Genomic DNA, 7,807 nt, shown 5'->3' with positions numbered 1-7,807 from the left:
ATGCATTTCTCTAGTCTATTCATTTAACACTTAAAAAAAAATCATGCTGCCCACTAAAAGTAACTTACAGATAATGAGGCAAAACAGTGGCAAACCAAACTTTATAGGGACTTAAAAGGCCGCGGTGGCTTAGTGGTTAAGACGCTGAAATGCAGACTGGAAGGTTGGCAGGACAGCAGTTCGAGACCCGAGTGCTGCGTGACGGAGTGAGCTCCCGTCTTCAGTCCCAGCTCCTGCCAACCTAGCAGTTCGAAAGCAAGAAATTGCAAGTAGATAAATAGGTACCGCCTCAGCGGGAAAGGTAACAGCGTTCCGTGCACCTCGGTGTTCAGTCATGCCGGCCACATGACCACGGAAGCGTCTTTGGACAGCGCTGGCTCTTCAGCTTAGAAACGGGGATGAGCACCGCACCCTAGAGTTGGACACGACTGGTTGGGGACACCTTTACCTTTTTTTACAGACATTTGAGACATTCTATGGGCTAATGAAGGCATAGATTCTTTAAGAAGGGAACCAAGCCAACACATTCTAAAACCATGATGATCATGTCCATTGGATTCAGGAGATTAGAAATTAGGGCTGTGCACTGCTTCAGAGACAAAGCCTGAATCTGAGGTGAAGTGGGCAGCCTCGGAGCACTTTGGACCGAATCCAAAGCAGGTCCAAAGTGCTACAAGGTGTTCCGAAGTGGATTGGGGGCTCCGAAGTACCTCATGCTGCTTTGGCAAGCCCAGACAGCCTGTCTGGACAATGGACAAGCTGGGAGGGGGGCAGAGTTGGGAGGGGGGAACTGGGCCTTTAAGAGTGATATAGGGCTGTACTTGTAACCCAGCAGCCTCCAATCATAGTGAACAAATTTCTGCTTTGATTGTCATTTCAGTGTGAGCGAGACTTGGAGGCATGGAAGTTTTTGTTTGTGTGTGCATCTTAAGCTCACTGTTCCCTTAACTAGCCCTTTTCTTCAACCTTTCCTCTTTTATTCAGTCTTTAAAAACACACCCCAGAATACTTAAAAAATTATCTTCTAGCTGTTAGGCTTTCGTTTGCTTCCTTGATCTCTCTGCCCCCCCTTCCTCTCGGACTAGTGTAGTTACTCCCGTTTCTCCACCCTGTGGCTTTTTAAGGTCGTTTTTTCCTTCCTACCTCTTCCTGTTGCTTGTGTGTGTGTGCGCTGCTGTGCGAGTGCAGCTGAGCTGAGCACACAAAGCAGCTTGTACTGGCAAAGGATTCCTTTCATTCACAGTACTGTGAGCAAAGCAGTGCACTACTACATGTCGTATCATGACGCATACCACCTGCGGTGCTGCTCTGGGCAGGGACAGAGGTGGGCATGGGCGAAGTAATGGCAGGACCAGCAGCACCAGTAGGCAGGCTGGCTCGCCCCCAGTTCGTTTATTACATCCAGCCCTTTGGCAGCAGCTGGAGGCCACTGAGAGCAATGCCCAGGGGTCACTGTTCCAGGAGGCAGGGGCAGGCAGCAGCAGCACCCTGGCAGAGGAAGTGCTACCATTAGCAGTGCCCTGGCAGGAGGACCAGCACCTCCTCCTCTTCTGCTGGGTGAGGGGAGCCTGCTGATGGACCTCACATCGGAGGTCTTGGATGTCCTCAGCACGGTGGACGGTCAAGACAAGGAGAAGTTCCTCCGGGGTGTGGGTGAGGCAGTGCAGCAGGGTGAGGCTCCCTCTCCACCACCCGACCCCTCTTCCATTGCTCCCCCTGCTCGTGTGGAGGTGACCCCCGAGACCGAAGGCAGTCTCCATCTCCACAGAAGCAGCAGGGCAGCATCAGGTGGGACCACTTTGAGGTGGGCGTGGATCCCAGCACTGCTGTCTGCTGCCACTGCAAAGCATCTCTGAGCAGGGGAAAAAGCCAGGGCACTACACCAGCAGCAGCCTGCTCCTACACCTAAGGAGGCAGCACCAGTCAGTCCTGGTCGGGGGAGGGGCACCCACATCCCAGCAAACTGCGGCAGCAGCAGGGGCAAGCAGAAGGCTAGCGCTGGAGCTCCAGCAAGCTCTCAGTCTCCCACCCCCAAGAGGCTTAGGCAGGCCACTATGGAGGAGATAGGCTGGGGTAAGTATGGGTCCACAAAGTGAAGGTTTCCAGCGCCCGACCAGATCACCAACTGCATCAGTCAGATGGTGGTGCTGGATGACCAGCCTTTCAGCCTCGTTGAAAATGTGGGGTTCAAGAGACTGATGGCCCTTGTGCCCCACTACAAGCTGCCATGTCCCACCACCCTTAGAAGGTGGGTGGTGCCCTCCCTGTACTGGGCATGCAAGGAGAGTGTGCTGGACCGTCTGTGCCAGGTGGAGGTGCAGATGGTGCATTTCACCTCGAACATTTGGTCCAGCAAGGGTGGAGCACACAGGCTTACTGGTGGGCAGCCACAGGGACAGTAGCGGCCAGCACCTCTGGGCCTGGGAAGGATGGGTATTGCTGGGCCCTCCTTCATGCACAAGCCATGGACCAGTCCAACATGGCAGCAGAGATTATGGAGGCCATGAACCACATGGTGGAAGGGAGGGTGGGTGGCTGGCTGGGGACCAGGTCACCCATGGCTACATGGTCACAGATGGGGAGCCAGCATAGTGAAGCCTATATGCGAGGGCAGATTTGAGGGCATCTGCTGCATTGTGCATATCTTCAACCTGATCCTGAGGGGCGCACTTGGTATGGGCGGTACCAAGGTGTATCCTACCCCCCATCTGGCTTCCATACTCTTTTGGAGAGCTGCTGTAAGGTGATTGGACACTTCCACCACAGCTTCAAGGGCAGTAGGCTGCTGTGGGAGAAGCAGGAGGAGTTGGGGCTCCTGCAGCACAGGCTGGTGCGGGACATGGCAACACGCTGGAACTCCACTTACCTCATACTAGAGGGTATAGTGGAGAAACAGCGTGCTGTCCATGAGGTGTCCAGGGTTGGGAACATTGGCATCCAGGCACCACTGCGCAAGCAGCAGTGGGATGCCATGTCCCAGCTTGTGGTGGTCCTCAAGCCATTCCTTGAGGCCACAGAGACAGAGCACCAGCACTGCCATCCTCAGCAAAGTGATCCCTGCGGCAAGGAATCTCCAGAAACAGATGGGCAAGTTTCTGGATGCCAGGGATCCTGTCACAGGGCGGTGCTTCTTGCCAGATGTGCAGGAAGTGGTGACAAGGCTGAGGGATGGCCACAGCAGGTGGAGCCCTTACGCTGGGAGAAAGCATACATGTTGGCCATGTGTGACCCCTGCCTCAAAAATGGACTCTGTGGGGAGAACTTCTGGATGGGGCAGCAGGAAATCCCAGTGGGGCAAGTGAGGGAGGCATGGGCAAAGAGGCTGGGGCAGGTACCAGAGGAGAGACAGGGCACCATCCCTTCCAGCAGCAGCAGCACTCCCAGCAGGATCACAAGCCAGGGGTTCCGGGCCAAGGTAGTGCAGGCAGTGGTTGAGAGGAGAGGCACCTAACCCATCTGCCAGGATGACACTGCAACATCTGCACAGCATTGCCTGGTGGACCCCATGGAGGACTGGTCCATGTACCCCATGGCCTACTGTTCATCCCACAGCCAGGTTTGGCAGGACCTGGCTTGGGTGGCCAGGGAACAACTGAGCTGCCCACTGACCAGCATCCCAAGCAAGAATGCGTTCTCAAAGGCTGGCAACGTGGTGACACCCCACTGCTCCTGCTTGGACACAGAGTTGGTGGAGCAGGTGGTCTTCCTCAAGGTCAATCTGCCCCTGGTGGGGTACCCCACTCTCAAGCCCTTGGACAAGTAAGCAGCACACTCACCCTGCAGCTTTTTCTTATATTGGCTAGTTTTTTTGTCTTTTGAGACAGGCAGTGCTTTATATCATCATCAGGCTGTACTTTCAGTGCAGTAACTCAACTCTGAATGAGCCCAAGGCAATGTTCCTCCTAGCATCTCTGTGCCTCTTCTGGGTCCTCTACTCAGAGGATCTGTGATCAGCCTTATTGTTATTATTTGGCTGCATAAGGGGATGCTTTCGCAACTCTGTCTTCCTCAAATGCCACAGACTTATGCCCACATGGCATCGGTCTACTCTGCCAGCCTCTCTGCCAGTGTGACGCAAGGGTGAAATAGGCCTTAGTGGCTGAACAACACATGCCTAATGCATACCTGTACTCAGCATCATCCATGTCCTTAGCTGCCTCTCCTCTGCACCAGCCTACCTGCCTTTCTGCCTGGTGGCAGAGCGGAGGAGCAGGGCTTGGTGGCTGAATGTCACAAGCCTAAGGCTCACTTGTTCCCTCCTGCACCCTTGACTGTAGCCGCTTCTCCTCCTCCTTGCTATTATCGTTTTCCCAGGTAACATGTATTCTATTCAGCCAAAAAGAGGTTTATGAGAAGAGCCTAATGTCATCCAGTGTGAAGCTGAATAGGAAAGTACTAGGGGAGAGGGGTTATTTTTAGGGGTGGACGAAAGTCACTTACCTTTTCTCGCAACTTGTTCGCGGTGGGGGGGAGTGCTTCGCTGCTCCCCCCGCGAAGTTCAGGCCGGGGGGGGGAGGCTTCCCGCCTCGCCCGGCCGAAATTCAGGCCGGGGAGGAGGCTTCCCGCCTCGCCCGGCCGAAATTCAGGCCGGGGAGGAGGCGCCTTGCCTCGCCTGGCCGCGAAAAAAAAAAAAAACGCCCCGATAGGCTACGTGACGATTCACATAGCCTATCACAGCTAGATCTGCAAAGTCAGCCGTGATAGGCTATGTGAATCGTCACGTAGCCTATCACGGGTGACTTAAAAAAAAAAAAAGGGTGTACGCGAATGGCGGCCCCCATAGGGAGCCGCCATTCGCGTTCCTTATTTAGTTGCTGTAGTCTACGTAAATGTTTATGTAGACTACGGCGAAAATAAGGGCAACGCAAATAGCTGTTTTGACTTTGCAAATCTAGCCGTGATAGGCTACGTGAATTGTCACGTGGCCTATCAGGGGACGTTTTTTTTTTTTTCTTTTATTGCAACGGTGGGGGTGGCAGCCGGTCGAAAGACCGGCTGCCGCTCCCGCCCCGCTCGAACACCCGATGAACCGCCAGCTGGACCCGCCGCCGGGAGGGACATTCAGGGAAGGCAAGTCCCATCCTGGGGGGGGGTGCGGGGGGGTGCAGAGGATTTCTCCCCGAAACTTGTTCGGGGGGCCGAACACGTTGGCGCTCGGCCCCCCGAAGTTTCGGGGAGAAATTCTCCGCCATCCCTAGTTATTTTGCACTTCAAAACTACACCAGAGATTAGGGATAGTGACCTCCTCCTAATCGCCTCTTAAACTCCTAACTTCTCTGATTATCTCTTTATTTATATTACCTTTGGTTTCAATTTCTGAGAACAGCACACTTTACCTGTGCCTAGCACAAAAGCCCAGAATAGGGAAGACCCACAGATCAGTCAGATATGAGCTCACTAATATTCCTAATGAATATGCAGTGGAGGTGAAGAATAGATTTAAGGGACTAGATTTAGTAAATAGGGTCCCGGAAGAACTATGGACAGAAGTTCGCAACATTGTTCAGGAGGTAGCAACAAAAAACGTCCCAAAGAAAAAGAAAACCAAGAAGGCAAGATGGCTGTCTGCTGAGACACTGAAAGCAGCCCAAGAAAGAAGGAAAGCAAAAGGCAACAGTGATAGGGGGAGATATGCCCAATTAAATGCAAAATTCCAGAGGTTAGCCAGAAGAGATAAGGAATTATTTTTAAGCAAGTAATGCGCGGAAGCGGAAGAAAATAATAGAATAGGAAAGACAAGAGACCTCTTCCAGAAAATTAGAAACATCGGAGGTAAATTCCAGGCAAAAATGGGTATGATCAAAAGCAAAGATAGCAAGGACCTAACAGAAGCAGAAGAGATCAAGAAAAGGTGGCATGACTATACGGAAGATCTGTATAGGAAGGATAATAGTATCAGGAATAGATTTGACGGTGTGGTCAGTGAGGTAGAGCCAGACATCCTGAAGAGTGAGGTTGAATGGGCCTTATGCATTAATAATAACAATGCAGCAGGAGATGACGGTATCCCAGCTGAACTGTTTAAAATCTTGCAAGATGATGCTGTCAAGGTGATGCATGCCATATGCCAGCAAATTTGGAAAACACAAGAATGGCCAACAGATTGGAAAAAATTAACCTATATCCCCATACCAAAAAAGGGAAGCACCAAAGAATGTTCAAACTATCGAACAGTGGCACTTATTTCACATGCCAGTAAGGTAATGCTCAAGATCTTGCAAGGTAGACTCCAGCAATTCATGGAACGAGAATTGCCAGATGTACAAGCTGGGTTTAGAAAAGGCAGAGGAACTAGAGACCAAATTGCCAATATCCGCTGGATAATGGAGAAAGCCAGAGAGTTTCAGAAAAACGTCTATTTCTGTTTTATTATCTATTCTAAAGCCTTTGACTGTGTGGAACATAACAAATTGTGGCAAGTTCTTGGTGGTATGGGGATACCAAGTCATCTTGTCTGCCTCCTGAGGAATCTGTATAACGACCAAGTAGCAACGGTAAGAACAGACCACGGAACAACGGAATGGTTTAAGATTGGGAAAGGAGTACGGCAGGGTTGTATACTCTCACCCTACCTATTCAACCTGTACGCAGAACACATCATGCGACGTGCTGGGCTTGATGAAGCCAAGGCTGGAGTTAAAATTGCTGGAAGGAACATTAATAATCTCCGATATGCAGATGATACCACTTTGATGGCTGAAAGCGAGGAGGAGCTGAGGAACCTCATGACGAAGGTGAAAGAAGAAAGTGCAAAAGCTGGGTTGCAGTTAAACCTCAAAAAAACCAAGATTATGGCAACCAGCTTGATTGATAACTGGCAGAGGGAGAAAACGTGGAGGCAGTGACAGACTTCGTCTTTCTAGGTGCAAAGATTACTGCAGACGCTGACTGCAGCCAGGAAATCAGAAGATGTTTACTTCTTGGGAGGAGAGCAATGACAAATCTTGATAAAATAGTGAAGAGCAGAGACATCACACTGACAACCAAGGTCCGCATAGTTAAAGCAATGGTATTCCCCGTAGTCACCTATGTCTGCGAGAGCTGGACCATAAGAAAGGCTGAGCGAAGTAAGATAGATGCTTTTGAACTGTAATGCTGGAGAAAAATTCTGAGAGTGCCTCGGACTGCAAGAAGATCAAACCAGTCCATACTCCAGGAAAGAAATCCAGACTGCTCACTTGAGGGAATGATATTAAAGGCAAAACTGAAGTACTTTAGCCACATAATGAGAAGACAGGATACCCTGGAGAAGATGCTGATGCTAGGGAAAGCAGAAGGCAAAAGGAAGAGGGGCCGACCAAGGGCAAGGTGAATGGATGATATTCTGGAGGTGATAGACTCAACCTTGAGGGAGCTGGGGGTGGCGACGGCCGACAGGAAGCTCTGGTGTGGGCTGGTCCATGAAGTCACGAAGAGTCGGAAGCGACTGACCGAACAAACAACAACAGCACAAAAGCTACTGGGCCAAACTGTCTGAAATTTGGCAGGTTCAGTCACTTCCATAGCAGCTGCCAGGTCCCCAGATTTCATGTATTTCATCATAAATCCAAAAAAGTTATGGTTGTTTGTTATTAGGGGTGGACGAAAGTCACTTACCTGTCCTCGAAGGACGTTCGCGGTGGGGGGGGAGGCGCTTCGCTGGTCCCCCCGTGAAGTTCAGGCTGGGGGGGGGAGACTTCCCGCCTCGCCCCAGCCGAAATTCAGGCCGGGGGGGAGGCTTCCCGCCTCGCCCCAGCCGAAATTCAGGCCGGGGAGGAGGCTTCCCGCCTCGCCCGGCCGCGAACGCGAAAGTTAAAAAAAAAAACAA

This window comes from Heloderma suspectum, chromosome 4, assembly GCF_057233095.1.
Source record: "Heloderma suspectum isolate Gila_16-S chromosome 4, 16-S_ref, whole genome shotgun sequence".
Lineage (NCBI taxonomy): Eukaryota > Metazoa > Chordata > Lepidosauria > Squamata > Helodermatidae > Heloderma > Heloderma suspectum.
This window is presented reverse-complemented; position numbering follows the sequence as displayed.